This window comes from Myotis myotis, unplaced genomic scaffold, assembly GCF_014108235.1.
Source record: "Myotis myotis isolate mMyoMyo1 unplaced genomic scaffold, mMyoMyo1.p scaffold_m19_p_13, whole genome shotgun sequence".
NCBI classification, from domain to species: Eukaryota; Metazoa; Chordata; class Mammalia; order Chiroptera; family Vespertilionidae; genus Myotis; species Myotis myotis.
Genome location: NW_023416317.1, coordinates 6,539,637 through 6,557,643, shown reverse-complemented (window position 1 = coordinate 6,557,643; position 18,007 = coordinate 6,539,637). Strand labels below are relative to the sequence as shown.

Genomic DNA, 18,007 nt, shown 5'->3' with positions numbered 1-18,007 from the left:
AAAAAGTTTGCCCACCCCTGCACTAGATGTTAGTAGCCCCTCCCCAGCTGTAACAACCAATACTATCTTCAGATTTGCTTGATTCAGGTGGAGGCTGGGAGCAAAATCACCTGGGTTAGAAACTTCTGGTCTTAAATAATGTTTAACAGCACAGGTTCTGGAGTTAGAACCAGATTAGAACCACTGCTTATTAGCTGTTTTGAGGGGCAAATTACTTAATCTAAGCTTCAGTTTCTTCATCAGTAAAATAGTATCTACTTCAAAAGTCACTGTGAAGAAAAACAAGATAATGTCTGTTGTCATTGACTGAATATTTGTGCTCCCCCCTCCAACCACCACCAAATTCACATGTTGAATCGATAGTCCCTATTGTGGCTATATTCGGAGATGGGGCCTTAAGGGAAGTAATTAGGGTTAAATGAGGGTGGGGCCATAATCCAGTAAGTAAAATCAGTACACTTATAAGAAGAAATACCAAAGATAAGAAAGCAGCCATCTGCAAGCCAGAAAGAGAGCTCTCACCAAAAACTGAAATCTGCCATCACCTGGATCATGAACTTCTAGGCCGGAACTGTGAAAAAATGTCTTGTTTAAGTCTGCGGCATTTTGTTATGGCAGCCCAGGCAGGACTACAATAACAAAGGGTCAGAAAATGGAGCTGTTACTATTCTTGAATCCATCAACTACTAAACTCATGCCCAAAGACTCTGTTCTGACCTCATCTATACTCAATCACAATTGAAATTCCCATGGCTTCTGTCCAATCTGACTCCCTCTAAATTCACCATCACATTGGGGGCAGGTGCAAGAATTAGGCCTCATTCACTAGCATCCATCCCATGGCTTCTCCCTGCTTAACAGCACCTACATGTCTCCCCCACTGTAACAGTGATTTGGTTCAGATGAGGACTGACTCCCCACACACACCCCCAACTGCAAGTGAGTGCTGATTTGCATAAGCTTCCCTGATTGGTTCAGGGGCTGCAGGCCTAAGCCACTCAGCGCCCAGCCTGAGACATTCCTCTAGGCCTCCCTGTGAATAAGCAGGCGCTTCGCCCCCTTTTGCCAACCACCCACCTGCAAAGGAGAGAAGCCATCCTGAGGCCAAAGCCAGCAAAGTGAAGAGCGCAGCCCTGAGGGAACCAAGACTGTCCCTAACAAGACTGTCCCTAGGTTATGTTCTTACAGGTGGCGAATATGGGCCAGAATCCTGCCCAGACTCTGTTCTCCAGGCCACGTTGGGTTGGTCTGGCTTGAACAAAGGCATCATATGGGCTAACAGCAGTTCTGAAGCAAATCAGAGAAACGTGACCCATGTCCTGCGCAAACCCTGCCTGAAGCTCCCTCTTTCTTTTGACAGTCTTAGTTATATGCATCAGCTAATCCCCTTTGTTGTTTTAGCCATTTGTTTTTTATTACTTGTAACCAAAAACATCAAGGTAAATAGTTTATGCAACACAAAGGTAACTGAGACTCTCCCTGTCTATACAAAATACTCCAAGTGAAATCATTTATTCAATCACCCATTTATAGCAACTACTGGAGACAGAGCAAGCCACGGGAACAGCGTCATGCCTAACCTCATGGAACATACCTGTTCCATACAAACTACTCTGTTTTGGGAGAATCAGCCCACTGCCATTCACTGAGCTTCTTTAAGAAAACTGTCACCAGGGAACATCTGAATAAAAAAGGTAAAAAGTACACTTAAAAACTACTGATCCCAAGCTTTCACATTTAACAGGGATCAACCCAAAGTGCCACTCCACCCTCTTCTTCATGGAGCAGGTAAATATGACACCAAAGAACTGTGACTGTCCTCACCACTTGTAATGGCATTGTCTCCTGTGCTGTTCAATCTGGTAGATGAGTCTACTTAGAGTTACATTTAAATTAACTGAAAGTAAACAAAAGGAAAAGTTTTCTTTTCATAGTGTGGCTAACAAAATGTGGCCACACTAGCCACCATAAAAGTACACAATCTCCACGTGTAGCTAGTGGGTAAAATAATGAACAAAGTAGCTGAAGAACATGGCCATTACTGCAGGGTGTTCTGTCGGATAGTACTGTCTTTCCCCCAGAGCTCCTTTGCCATTTTATAAAGGCAAGTGCGGTGCTGAGGACGAGGTCCCTCGGGATTATCAGACTAATGCCAGGAACCGGAAGCAAGAAACTGACCTTCCACCTGCACAGATGCACACACCCAGTATTTGCCGCCCTAGAACTAGTAGCTCAAATCAATCAATCTTTCTGTTCTTGACTCCCTCCTGCAATCGGTGTTCATTCAAATATAGAGTGGGGTCTGTTACCATCATTTATTACAGCGGTTCTCAACCTGTGGGTCGCGACCCCTTTGGCGGTTGAACGACCTTTTCACAGGGGTCGCCTAAGACCATCCTGCATATCAGATATTTACATTGCGATTCATAACAGTAGCAACATTACAGTTATGAAGTAGCAACGAAAATAATTTTATGGTTGGGTCACAACATGAGGAACTGTATCTAAAGGGCCAGAAGGTTGAGAACCACTGATTTATTAGGTAACTAGAATTGAAAAGGCCAGTATTTTAGGACTTCCCACAATCAGCCAGAACTTTTTTAAACACTGGTGGGGTCACAGGGCCTACCACCCAGGGTTCTGATCACAAGATCTGTACTGGGGCCTAGTGATCCCCATATTTCATGAACACCTGGGTGATTCTGAATCAGTGGCTATGTGTGGACCATTCTCTGGGGTCAGGGCATCAGGCTGTGCTGGGCAGGGAGACATGAATCAGCAACACTAATGAAGTCACCCCCAGACAGACGCCCACACCTTGAAAATTCTCCCGGGTAATTCTGATGCACTTTCCTTTCATGCAAACTTAATTTGTGGGCCCCTATTTCCAAAGCTGATCATTTTCTCCGAGCAGCTCTGCCTGCAAGCTGCCGGCAGCCATCAGGTGAGGGCAAGTGCCTGGCAACAGGTGCACAGGGCCCAAAGACCCTGCAGCCTTTTCAGAACATCTCTTCCCCTCAGGAATTCTGGCAATAGGATGACTCACCACCATGTTTTATTAAACCAGACAGGCTCCTTCCACCAAAAAGGACTTCAACAGTAACCAGCTATCACATTCCCATTAATGCCTTCCCACAGTCACCTTCCCGTGAGATCATTATTTCACACAGAATTGCTTGAGCTTCCACTTTTAGCTAAAATGAACCCCAGAAAGATGCACACTGCTTACGAAAGTCAGGAGTTTCTTACTGATGGCAGTATTTCCCCACAGATTTAGAGAGAGAGAAATAGACAACAGCTACGTGAATTTTTTCCTTGCTGGGCATCCTCTCTCTGACTTCTCTCTTCTCAATAATGAGATATGTACACTATGGGAATATAGAGAGAACACTCTGTGCTTCCTAAAGAATTGCCGTATACACCATGGAGATGCTTAACTGGGGGGCTTTGCACTCGGCATGGCTCACAGTGGCTGCACTCTCCTCTTTACCAAAGACCAAAGCCCGGGGATTTTATCAGGCACTGCCCGTACTAAAACACCATGGAATATGGGCTTTCCCTGCTACATCTTATCCTTAAGCATTTTAAAGAAACAGAAGCCAAAGTTCATGCCAACTCAGGGGAACTGTGGGTGCCCCAGAAGTGATTATAATAAAGAAGGAAGTGGATCAGGGCATACAGTTGTCAAAACTTGAAAACTGTCCTGAGTCTTATCTCACATCCAAAGTCCTAATTACATATAGAATATCCTATCTAAGCTTTGAGTTCCTAGACAGCCTCTTGAAACGTTCTTAAGGAGAACAGAAACACAGTCCAAATCCATACCTAGCAAAACGTGAACTCCATGTTGAGCTTTTACTGCCCACTGTATAGTCCTCATTTTATTGAGGCCCTTCCTGGACTGGCTCCTTGATAGAAAATTGCACTGACTTACCTTCTACTCTGAATTACCGGAGTCCCTTCCCCCACCCTGCTGCCGAAGGCCCAGCACCCAACATGAATATGCAGAGCGATCCATGACATCGCAGGAAAGCCAGAAGGTCTGCACTGGTTTTCAAACAACAAAACTACCTTTAACACGGTCCCTGAAAAACAGATGCCCACTGGTCTTAAGAGTTAATCATGTTCAGAAAACATCCACTCTTGGAATAAAGGTTAGGGTCCTTATTTACCTGTATAATGTCCAAACAAGTCATGGTATTAGGAACTTCCCAAATACATTTAAAACCAAACCTCCCTAAAGGATTTACATAAAGTTCATTCATTCTTTTATTTGTAAGGTTACATATTTCACAGTATAATCAGTTAAAAGCACAGAATATATATATATATATATATATATATATATATATATATATATGTGTGTGTGTGTGTGTGTATATATTTCCAGTACATATTCATATAAATGTCATCATCAAGATGTTATTTTATACCCAGTTCTAAGAGTCAGCAGACCAGAACCATGAATTACGATCAGCAGTCAAAATATACCCTCTCCCCAGCTCTTCACAATTAGAATGGAGGTGCTGTCACCAGGTGGGCCCCAAATAAACTAACATGGACTAAAGGGACAAGCTAGACCGCTTTTGGAACTTATTATTCACTCTGACGCACACTTACGGACCCTCACTGCGCGCGCAGTTGGTCAGTCTCCTGGGCCCTGAGAATATAGACAGGGGTATGAAATGTGATCACTGTAATTAAAGAGATGAAGTGTGAGAGACATCAAGTGAGAGACAAATGCATAAATAAGAGGTTGCAAGCTTGTCGCCTAAGGACCAAATATGGCTCCCAGATGTGTTTTGTTTGGTTCATCCATGCTTTTGAAATGACTTTGAACCAACACTTTTAAAATGGCAAAGTTGGTGGTTTTTTTTAACATATTCAAACTTCTGGTTTCTCGTGAAAACTTGAACAACCTAGCAACACTGGGACAATGTTCGCACGTGATCGCAGTAAGCTGAAGCTGAGTGTCAGCTGCTCCCTCTGAGCAAGACATGCTCTTCCCATTCACCCCAGGCCCCACCGCTCCCTAATGTCTTTTCAAATACCTGCTTAGTATTTGAGTTTGTGATGACTATTATAAATAAACAATTCCAGTGCTAGGTAGTATCTGTTCTAACTGAGATAAGTGAAGAAATACAAGACTCTCACAATATAAGTTGCAGGGACAGAAGTTGACATGCTCTCTGAAGAGCACCACAGTGGTAGCTATTAAGTCTTAAAAAGATAAAATTCATGTCTGCCAAGAATTCTAGACACCTATCTGAAGAAGTTCACTAACATATATGTATAAGAATATTCATCAATGTGTGTGAAAAGTAGAAAACTGAAAACAGCCTAACCGTTCATCCTTTAATATGTTATAATTTATTAGATTATAATGGTTTAATACATTATAATACAACTGAAGCATGGTTTAATATATTATAATACAACCAAAAAATTGTAATGATAAAGTAGATATATAAAAATAGTGAAGAAAAAACATCCATGATATATTGTTAGGCACAAAGTATGTATTGTATGCTCCAATATTCATAAGAAAAAGACCCTAAAAAGTCTATAAAAATATATATGTTTGTGTGTATTTCATATATATGTATATATGTGTGTACATGAATATATATATACATATATATGGTTAACAATGTGTATTTCTCTGCAATGAATGAGCAATGTGGATACATTTTTCTTTTATATTCACATCTTTCTGTATTGCACACGCTGTTTAAATGAAGGGACAAAACTAAATTTCACCAGGAAAAACAAGCTATAAAAGCACAGACCAACTATGGACAGTCACAATACTATTTGAGTTTTTAAAAGATCAGAAACCAAAATCTAGAAGCCTTTGCTTTAAAAATAAAAATAAAAATCAGTAAAAATAAAAAACCCATGTGCTCCAAACTGAAGTTCTTTCTTAACAACTTGACCTTGAGTTTTGAATTTCTAACCAAGTCGCACAGACTGCAGCAGGCTGATGGTAGCTGGAGGAGGAAATGAACAGGCTTTCCCTCTCAGATGTAAATTCTAAGGCTGGGCCAAGAATCCAGGTGGTAAAAAACTGACTCTATTTAAATCAAGCCCAAGTGATGCCTTCTGTGGCCACATTACATAAGCAATAGGTTCAATCACTGAACACATCTGGTCAGAATGAAGGCCCTCTGCGACCTTCAACACAATTAATTCAATATTTTCTCTACAGTTCAAAATGCTACAACAATTGGCAGACAACCATGTTAAATCATCACGGAAAAGTCAGACATATGGCTAAGTATATTTAATATGCCTTAAAAATAAGCCATGGATTTTCTAGCCAACAAGATCTTAAACAAGAATTTTTTTTAATCTAAAAGTTATGCCTACTCGTTACCCTCAAAAGAATTCAATACAGCAAATATTCATTGAACATCGACAGAAGACAGAGATTACAAAAGCTCAAAAACAAGGATGCTGGAATCAAGAATTCAAGAATTCAAGAAGCACAAAACCCAAAGCAGAAATCTGAATTACTAGTACAAGTCTGTTGTGACCCTTGAAATCCTGACATTCGTGGGAGAAAAAGGAGAGCAGAGAGGAAGGAATCAGCAGGGTTGTAAGAAAGATGAGAGAAAACAGAAGGCGGTGAGCAGCACTTCTTGAGAACTGTGGCAGCCCGCTCTGTGTTCGGCAGGTAAACACACTGGAGTCGATGGTGTATTTCTAGAACCGTCTTCGCTGCGGCCACCTGGCCTGTCATGCCGTCTCAGGCAGCAATGGGACAGCCTCTGAGAGGTGCATCCACACTGACTCCCACAGGAAAAGGACACAGAGTCAAGACTTTTCTAATGTAGAAACTGACAAGACAAAAATGCTCAATGTATTAAATTACAGCAGACCGGAGGGTGGGAAGAGGAGACAAGGAGAGTTCATCAGTTATCAGCCATGGGCCAAAGCCAGCAAAATACTGCTCACATACCTGATGTGTATCAGCACTGAATCAACCTCCAGGCAGCTACTCAGTTCTTACCTAACAGGATTAGCTGACCACTGGATGCCACCACGACTTGCTTATGCACGAACTTTCCCAACTTTAGCCCACAACCAATCTAGAAGCATCAAATACTTCTTTATTACCATGCACCTGTCCCAGAACTTTCTCAGCTTCACCTTCTCCCACCCCCGGCTCTACAGCCAATGTAGATTCTTTCAAATCAATTGACACCTTCCTTCTCCAAACTCATTATATAGAAGGGCCCATCAACCCCAGGATGTCAAACATGCTTGTCTTCCCCATCTAGCCCAGCGACTGGGGGTTCAGACTGGATGCCCCAGCACCTGGTCCTTTTTCTGGACAAAACCAAGGATAAGAATGTTGGAACCAGGATCCTAATTTGAATCTCATCCGTGTCAGCTGCCTAGGGGCCAGGATAAATTACCTGACCTCCCCAGCTAATTTTCTCATGACTAAACCAGAATGACATCATCTACCCAGGTGAAACCCAAACCTATGTCAGTGACATGTCAGAAGATCAACAGAGAACAGGCAGATGGAGGCCAGAGGGGAGAGGGGCGGGAGACCGGGTATAAAAGGTGAAGAGATTGAGAAGAACAGATTGGTGGTTACAAAACAGTCATGGGGATGTAAAACTACAACATAAGAAATAGTGTCAATAATACTGTAATAACTATGTATGGTTCCAGGTGAGTACTGGAAATGTCAGGGGGAACACTTTGTAAAGTATATGATTGTCTTACCACTATGCTGTACACTTGAAACCAATACCAAATAATATTGAATGTAAACTCTAATTGAAAAAAAGTTAATTTTTTAGTTAAAAAAATTTAAAATATAGCAATAAATAATAGTTATTATTAGTTTACCACTCCGAATTCGCATTCCCAATCTTAACCATGGAGTTTTTCCTTACAGCCGTTTTCTCAACCTCAGCCTTACTGCTCTTTGGGGCTCAGAATTCTCTGGTGCAAGGCTATGCTTTGCATGTTCAGCAGCATCCCTGGCCTCTACTCCCTAAATGCCAATAGCACGTCCTACCCTCAGCTGTTAACCAGAAATGTTTCCAAACATTGCCAGATGTCCCCTGGGGGCAAATTTCCCCGGAAGAACCACTCCTTTAGAGGAACTCACTGAGGAGTCTCCATTTCTCAAATGAAAATTAACACAGCTGCCACCGTGAAGGTATTTCGGTAAGCACTACTTAGGTGCCAAGCAAAGGACTGAGTGTTTTGCATACATTTTCTCATTTCATCCTCATAACCACCCTACGAGTAAGTATTATTCTCATTTTCAACTGAGGTTCTGGAAGGTTAATGTGCCCATGGTGGCTCAGCTGGGAAGTGGCAGAGCCTGGACTTGAACACAACCAGTCTGACTGCAAACCCTTATAACACCAAGTTCCACTTTCTCCCCAGTCATTCCTGATCTGGGAGCCCAGGTATGGTGCCAGGAAGATCAAAGGTCCTCAGTGTAATGTTCTCAAGGCTCATCCCTGCTGCCCCGGACACCCTTGTCCTTCCTTGGTGCCTTACAGCAACCTGCAGCCTGATGACAATCAGAATCCACTGTCACCAGTGACAGATGTGGGAGAAGTTCAGGCAGCTTAGACCTCCACCTACGCTTGGTGAGATCTAAAGGTTTTCTTCAATTTGTCTGAACTAATCCCAACCTTTTTAAAAAGCAGCATCTGAATCATGCAGAAAAATGAAGGGTTTTTTCAGACTTGAAAAGCTCTCCAGGGACCTGTGTACCACAATCTCCATCTCTCAAGAGATCCTTCTCTTCCAAGTGCGTTCAGACAGGGAACATTCAAATAATAGTGGCCCTGTGCCATGAGGTTTACTTAAATCTCACGTTAGTCTTCATCAGCCCTAGGAAGTAGGTATCATTACTATCCCTATTTTCAGAGGGAGACATCCTGGCATAAAGAGGTGAAGTCTCTCGCCCTGGGTCACCCACTAAGGAATGGAAGAGCCTGCCTTCTACCCCAGTCAGCCTGAGTCCAAAACCTGAGAATCGACAACACTGAGAAGCTGATATTTGTGGATAACTTTACAAGCAGCGCTACAGTCCTGTTAACACTGTATATTGCAATAATTTTGAAACATGGCTTATAATCAGGGCATAATTGCCTTTTAATTGCACCATCAAGCCACTGTCCATAAAGAGAGCTTCGAATCTTACCTCATAATGAGCTGAAAGATTAGCCTTGCTGTGGAAAACATAACTGTATCCCATTAAAGGCCCACCAAATGCCTCCGTAGGCAGTAATGCTGGGGTTGACACCTTAGGCGTGAGAATGTAATTCTCTTACATAACTCGTTCTCCCGACACTGGAGATGGTACCAGAGTCTGTACACACAGCTGACAGTGCCCACAACACCTCTCCTAGTCCATGTGAGGCCGAGAGTTTGCCAAGTCCCCTGACACTCAGCACGTGCTGCCCTAAACCTGTAACGTGAAGACCAAAGGAATTGGAGGACCATTGCAGGCTAGCAATGCTCTGTCTTTGAAAATATTCCTACATCCATCAGCAAAACTCTACTTATCCCCAACCAGAGACTGCAAATGTTAAACCCCTAGCAAGTTTAACGTGATCCATCACAAAATACCTAAATTGCCAGAGACTTTCAAACATCGGAATTTTTAGAGGCTCTGAGCTCAGCAGAGACTTATTCTAAACTTGACAGTGGATGTCAAGAAATACTTGAACAACTTCCCTGTACCAGGCACTATTCTCGGGGCTGGGGAGGCAGTAGGGAACAGGATTAAACACATCCCTGCCCTCTCAGAGCTTATGTTCTAGAAAGAAGAGACAAAACAAGGAACTTACTTATTCTGAAATTATTTACATACTACAGAGTAAAATAAGGCAGAGAAGGGGAAGAGGGAATGACAAGTGGCAGTGGAGTTACGGTTTTAAATAATGAGGTCAGAGGAGGAGGTGTCATTGAGAAGGTGACATTTGGAAGAGACTTGAAGTTCATGAGGAAGCAATCCTTCCAGATGTCCATGTAAACACCAGCAGGCCACGGACAGGGCAGAGAAGGCATGTCCTGGGCCATATCCTGGGGGTCCTGCCAGTCACTGTAAGGATCTGGCTTTCACTCTGGGATAGAGACTATGGAAATTATCATAAGTAATGGGTTACTCCATTATTTAATTACTTAGCTATAAAAAGAGAAGCTTATTTAATCATAGAAGACACTGTTCAAATTACATTTTCTAATTTCGCAACATGCCTTCTGAAAAGATGACACCCAGAACACAGTGGACGCTCCCCAGGACACCTGACTATAGAGCAGAAGTTAATATGACAGGCATGTCCTTGGCGTCACGGGGGTGCAGCTATGGAAACGCCAACACAAATCCATCAGAAATACTACATGGGGATGCTGACATCCATAGGGATGCACACAGCAAAGCTCCAGTATTGACTAGGGATTTTTCAAGGTTATGGAGCTCAACATATGAGCTGCATGAAGACAGACGGGAACACACTAACCTACTTTCTTAGGATGTGAATGTCAGTCCTTAACAAATTTGACAGCCTTTATTCTCAGTGTATACAAAATCAGTATATCCTGTTACACACATATACAAACTCAAGGAAGAGACCGCTAACATCAGAGACGGGTGTTTTGCATTAAATAACCATCGTTTATAAAGCAACATCCTTCATATAAACCCTTGTGGTACGGAGATGTCAGAATGTTTTCCCTTATAAACCACTTAATTCCCTTTGGTGGATATCATCAATTCTGCCCTCTAAAACCAGCAGGGGAATGGATGCCAGCAAACGTAGTGAGCCAACTGTATGCATTGCATCATAAAGTCAAGTTAGTCTATTTTTAAATATCACAGCCATTGGCAAAGGGTGGCCACTGGAAACAATGCACGAGTTGGGTTGCCCGTCCTTGCATTATTTTTTGTAAAAACTATGGAATGTTCCACAGTGTTACCTAAAAATACCCTACAGAGAGTGGTCTGTTGGCACCAAGAACAAAAACAGATTGATTTTTGAAAGTTTAACTTAAAAAAGAAAAAAGACATATAAACACAAAACACAATTTAAGAGCAAGAAAGGACAAAATCAGACTTACTGTAGCAAAGATCTGATTTGCTGGTGGTTGGGAAAATTGTACAAAGAGACAATGCTACAAGAAAACGGAGGTAAAGGGTCATTCTTATAGATCTTAACATAGCGCAGGTCCCACACCAACAGAAAACAGAACAACCCTCTATAATCCTGCCTGCTGAACATCTGAATTTTCACTTCGCAAACTCCAGGAGTCAACAGGCAGAAATACTGAAATATAATTCATTAAATCTGTCAGTCATTTGTTTATTTATAGCTCAGTCTAAATTATTAGACACGGGGAACCAGCTAAATGAAAGATCTGGTGATGAGGAAGTGAACGTTTTATGATCCTAAATGAGAAGAAATGAAAGATGAATAGGGAGTTAAGAGGGAAATATGTTGAAGGTGGTCTAGTCTGCACTTATGTAAGAAGCGACACTGGAAAATTCATTCATGCATCCAAAGTATTTTAGTGAGCACCTATGATTTGCCGGGTACTATTTTAGGCCCTAACAAATGGAGGGACGGATAAGTGAGTAAAGCTTCTTGTTTTCATGGATCTTACATTCCAGTGGGAGAGGAGACAGACAATAAAGAAGAAACAAGACTATGAAAATGTGACAAGGCTATGAAGACACGCACAAGATTAGGGGTGACTAGGGGCCCGGGAGCTGTCCTCCGCAGGTGAGCGGAATGCAAGGCCAGCTCACACTGACTCTGGAAAACTGATCACACGCAGCTCTTCCCATCTCCAGTGATGCTACAAACAGGGCCTTCCTTTCCGGAGCAGGTCGTAGTCATGGAGCAGCACAGCACCGATGAGGAGCCCGCTAAAGGTCTCTCTGAAGGGACACCAGGGGAGAAGTCAACCTTGTGACTTTACGGGGGGAAGAAAAAGCAAGCCCAGAGGCCCTGAAGCAGAATTTGTGGGAAACCAAGAAAGACGAAGCGCTGTGTTTTCAGATGAGAACAGAATTTTGTTTTAGAACTACTGTCACATCTTCCAATTGTTCAAAATAAACCCAGAACATCAAAACAAGACAAAGAAAGGCACAGAGAACTATATTCAATTGTGTGTGGTCATCATTCCCTCATTCCCGGGAAGGAAGGGCCAGTGGTGGTGTTGTGGTTTCTAAATTGTGTCTTATTTATTGTCTCTATTTTGTCTCAAAAAAAGAAAGTGGAAAGACTGTTTCGGTTCCTGGGTAATTTGCAAAAGCCACAAAATTCACCTACAAAAATATGTACGCATAGCCTATAATACTACCAGTTTGGGAAACTACAATCACACCATTTTAAACTTTTGAAGTCTAAGTTATTCATGGAATTGCTGCATTTTGAGTACAAAAGACCCACTCCTTTCTGCAAGAAGAAACTTGGGCCCAAAGAGGGTGACTAGCTGGCTGACCTGGAGCCCAGGTCACCTGCCTCACCTATTGCCATTTCCTCACTGTAGGCCCATACCCTACAGTAGTGGTACTCAATACTGAGCAGGCATCAGAATCACGGGGGGCTTGTTACAAACACCCCACAGGCTGCACCCCAATGAGCTTCAGCATCAGTGGGGACGGGAATGTGCAATCTGACCAGTTTCCCAGATGATACCAATGCCACTGGTCAGGGGTCCCTACTTGAGACCCACTCACCCAGGACTGGGAGTATAGGTTTTGGAATCCAACACAGCTGAGCTCCAGCTCTACTTCTGCCACTTGTATGGCCCTTAGAAAAGCTACCCAAACTCTCTGGCCCTCAGTTCCTGACGTCTAAGTTATGAGGAATAAAAATCAAAATGCCCATCAAGCACTAGCTTAGCCAAGGGCCTGGCACAGTCTAATGCAAGTGCTTCATAAAGACTAGCTACATCCTGTAGCAAAGTCTCCTTAATTACTTTTTTCTTTTTCCACATAAGAATGGCTCAACATCAAAAAACAGACAAGATCAAAGATTAGCAAAAATGTGGAGCAACTGCAACATTTGTAACAGCTTTATTCACCTCGCTATTATTCAATAGCCAAAAAATGATCAATAGTCCAAATGTCCATAGATGAACAAAAATATAAACAAACTGGTATGTGTATACAGTGAAATACTACACAATAATAAAAAGGAACAATGATGCTCACAATAATATGAAATCTCCAAAATATTTTGCTGCGTGAAAAAAGCCAGACAAAGAGTACATACTGCATCATTTCACTTGTGTGAATTTCAATAATAGACAAAAGTAATTCCTGGTGAAAGAAATCAAACAGCCTTTGCCTCTGGAGGGTGGGGGGGAACTGACTGGAAGGAGACATGACAGAAATTTCTGGGGTTCTATATCTTGATCTGGGTGAAGATAACATGAGCATATACCATGGTCAAAACTCAGCAAACAATATACTTAAAAGTGTGCATCTATATCAGTGATGGCGAGCCTATGACACGCGTGTCAGAGGTGACACGCGAACTCATTTTTTTGGTTGATTTTTCTTTGTTAAATGGCTTTTAAATATATAAAATAAATATCAAAAATATAAATCTTTGTTTTATTATGGTTGCAAATATCAAAAACTTTCTATATGTGACACGGCACCAGAGTTAAGTTAGGGTTTTCAAAATGCTGGCACGCCGAGCTCAAAAGGTTCACCATCACTGATCTATATATATAAAAGGCTAATATGCTAAGTGTCCGACCATCTGACTGATCACTATGATGTGCACTGACCACCAGGGAGCAGACACTCAACACAGGAGCTGCCGAGCTGCAGTGACTTGGCAGTAGTGGTTCTTGGGTGATGCACCCCAAAACCAGAGAGGAGGGAGCCCGAGTCCTCGTGGGGCTGCACGATTCCACCTTCGGCCATAGGTTACGTTGTTGCTGGGGCACTGTCGACCCTGAATCTGGTTTACTGCACACCTTGTAGGACAGCAACTTTGCAGAGTGCCCTCTCTCACACCAGGACCCCTCAGGGCATGTCAGAGAGCCAGTTTCAGCCTGATCCCTGCAGGCCAGGCCGAGAGACCCCACCTGCCAGAGGGACCCGCTCACTCTGCAGACACCGGGGAGGAGGAACAGCGGGGGGTTGGCTCCAGGGTGTGTCCAACCCATCTCAGCCAGTCCCACCCTGCCAGCCACCTTCTAATTAATTTCCATTCAATGTGCACGAATCCATGCACCAAGTCACTAGTTTTACTATAGGTAAATATATACTTATAAAGTATACATATATGCTTTATTATCTATACTAATAAAACCCTAGGTGGTCCTCGTGCCCTCACGCGATGCCCTCACGTCACCACAAGATGGCCGGCAGGGGAGGGCAGTTGTGGGCGATCAGGCCAGCAGGGGAGGACAGTTGGGAGCAACCAGGCCTGCAGGGGAGGGCAATTGGGGGCGACCAGGCCAGCAGGGGAGGGCAGTTGGGGGTGACTAGGCTGGCAGGGGAGGGTAGTTTGGGGGGACCAGGCCTGCAGGGGAGGGCAGTTGTGGGTGATCAGGCCGGCAGGGGAGGGCAGTTGGGGGCGATCAGGCCCCTAGGGGAGCAGTTAGACATCAATCAGGCTGGCAGGGGAGTGGTTAAGGAGTGATCAGGCTGGCAGGCAGAACTGGTTAGGAGCAATCAGTCAGGCAGGCAGGCGAGTGGTTAGGAGCCAGCGGTCCTGGATTGTGAGAGGGATGTCCCAGATTAGAGAGGGTCCGGGCCCAGGCTAAGGGACACCCTCCCCCTGCATGAATTTCATGCACCGGGCCTCTAGTATATATATAAAATAACATTTATTTAACCGTGGCCAGTGTGGCTCATTTGGTTGAACACTGTCCCATGCACGAGAGGTTGCTGGTTTGATTCCCGTTCAGGGCACATGCCCAGGTTGCTGGCTAGATCCCCAATAAGGGGTATGCAGGAAGCAGCCGATCTATGCTTCTCTCTCTCCCCCTCTCCCTCTCTCTCTTTCTCTCTAAAATCAATAAAAACATAAATACATACATACATTAAAAATAATAATAACAACACTCATATAACATATAGATGTAAAATTTTTTAGGCATTTCTCCCTTTAAAATGAATTAACTCCAGCCCTGGCCAGTTTGGCTCAGTGGATAGAGCGTCGGCCTGTGGACTGAAGGGTCCCAGGTTCGATTCTAATCAAGGGCATGTACCTTGGTTGCGGGCACATCCCCAGTGAGGGGAGAGGGGGGTGTGCAGAAAGCAGCTGGTCAATGTTTCTCTCTCTTTGATGTTTCTAACTCTCTATTCCTCTCCCTTCCTTTCTGTAAAAAATCAATAAAATACATTTTTTAAAAAATAAATAAATGAAAATAAAATGAATTAACTCCAACCTGGTAGATCCATTTAGATTGATTCCTTCACAATCCAGGCCTGCTTCATATAATACCATTGGCTACAGACTATTTTGGTCTGCGCATATTTCCAGAGACCTACCATGAAATGGAAGCAGCAGAACTTTCTTCCACAAGAAGACAGTGACATTGCCATACAGACAGCACCCACAGTGGCCCATGTCCCTGGGAGTGGCTAGCTCAGGGTGCAGACAACACAAAAGCAACATTTTCCTTTCTATGTACCAAGTATGAGCCTACCTAATATGATTAAAACACAGTAATCAAGGCCCAGTAAGCGCAATCCTGGCATAATTTAAATCATATTCTCAATATAAAAGAGGGATCAGAAGATCAGGGAAATGCTCTCTAGTGCCATAGTTTCTGTAATGAAGATGTTAAAGAGCTAACCATGCCTGTGTAATTATCACATGAAGTAGCTTTCATTTTGTAGCAGATGCCAGGCCGATCGAGAGTCCCCATCCACATCCTTATTCTATCCCACCACAAGGAGGACTAGAATATTTACACACACTTGCTGTGGACAGTCCCGTGCTGCGCGTGGAATGGTTCTGGGTGAAGGGAACAACGTAACACTTGGAGACGCTACCATCTTCTTCCAACCCAGAGAAGTCTGATTCCAAACACACCTGAGTATCTGACCAACCCTTCCTGAGTTCCAGGATGAGGCAGCCCTGGGACAATGCCTCCAGGACCTCTGCTAACTCTTGGTAGAGGTTCAGCCACACACTGCATATTGATGCGGAAAAGCTCCCATACAGAACCCAATGGACACCTGGAGATCCCCAACTAGATAGATGGCACCCATTTCCCCAAAATGCCCTGAACTGAGACCAGTAGCTGCTCCCATCAAATGCTTTCACACAGTATGTCCTCTACAGTTCTGTCAAGAAACTCACAATCCAGGTAACTAACACTAACAGCTAGACTTAGAAATAAATAACTGCTCAAACTCAATTTAAATATAACAATAATAGCTCATTTTTTATTGAACACTTTCAATGTGCAAGGCACTGTTCTGCATACTTTTTGCTTATTAGCTTATGGAATACCCTCCAAAAAGCCAGTTTACAGATAAGGACACATTCTCTGGTGAGGCCAGGAATTGGCCCTCAAGCAAAGCCTGGGGAGATAAGCAACAAATGAAGCACTCTCTCCTTCAATGTGCTTACTACCTTGTATGGAAATGAGGCGAGAGATCTAACTCACGCTTTAGAACAAAGCAAAAACTAAGAGGTACAGCCTTAGGGCACCTCAGAGGAGGAAGGATTTGTTCATCCTGGTCGGTTGTTGGAGGGCTTCTTGGAGAAGGTGTCCAAGAAGAAGAGGACATAATGGAAGGAGCTTTCCAGGACTGTCACCCCTCAGCTCCCAAAGCTAAAAGGCCGGGTCTACTCCGCCTGGTCTCAGCCCCCACCCGCCCCTCACCCACCCCCTCTACTCTGTCTGGCCCCCTCCTGTCTCATCTGGAACAGGCCTGTTAACCAGGCAGGGCCAGCAGCCCTTCTTCCCTTGACATGCTCCTCCAGCTGCTGTTGCCCCTCCAGACCAGCGGGCACACATGGGATTTTCACCACAGGCAACTCCGCCACTTCCTGCAGCTTTCATGGTAGAGAAACTGTGTCAGGCACCGGTGGTCCCAGGGGTGCCTTGGGGAATCGCTGTTGGACCATCCCTTGCCCTCACCAACTCCAGCAGGTAAGGGACTCCCCACCACCAGCAGGACATCACTCCTCTACAGACTCTGAGAGGGACTTGCTTCCACTCCCTCCTCACAAGTCAGCCTCTCCCCTCCCCAAGGGTCAGCTCCCCACCTCTCCCTCCTCAGTGCTTCAGGCTCTACAGCCAAGGCTCAAACCCTCATTTTGGTACCTGTGTGACCCTGGGCAAGTAACTTAAGGGATGCCAATCCGTTTCCTTATCTGTAATGTGGGTTTATAAGGATTCTTGTGACTCAGAACCAGACAATGCAAGGAAAGCGTTTCACAGAGTCTGGCACATAGTAAGTTAATGATGAGTAATAGCTATCCCTATCCTCAGCATCCGGGGTGAAGATGGCAGTGATGGGTGAGATGGTGGTGGCAGTGATGGGTGAGATGGTGGTGGCAGCATCAACTTGGGCTTGATTGGTCCCAAGCGGGGCATACCCCTCCTTCCCTCCTCCAACTCCCCGCCCCCCAAGCCTTCGGGCTGAGCCACAGGAGGAGACACGTGCGTCCTCCTCAGCTGTAGAGTGAATGGCCCAGGAACATGGGCACCCCAACCCACCCGGAGCGTTGTGGGGGTAAAGATGATTTTCTAATGGCCCTGCCCTCGCTCATACCCATTCTCCAGGTCTGGACAGACAAGTAGCAAAAGCACGCAGCGCTGCGCCTGCGGCAACGCTCCCCCCAAGGAGCCAGGAGAGCCTCCACTTTGCCCCCAGCCTCAGCTCCGCGACTGTCCTCCAGGCCCAGGCGAAACTGCGCTGCACTGAGTGGCCGAGATAGCAGGTTGGCAAACAGGCGCAAACCCAACCCTCTTCCCGAGGCAGGTGAGCAAACAACCCGCAACCTCGACACAACTTTGTGTATTTCTCCACGAC

The 18,007-nt window shown here is 44.3% G+C and overlaps 1 protein-coding gene across 15 annotated transcripts in view; it reads right to left on the bottom strand.

Annotated features, from left to right (window-relative positions):
* Positions 1-18,007, bottom strand: part of MAGI1 (membrane associated guanylate kinase, WW and PDZ domain containing 1) — a 577,726-nt gene that overhangs the window by 558,641 nt on the left and 1,078 nt on the right. The window lies entirely within an intron of this gene.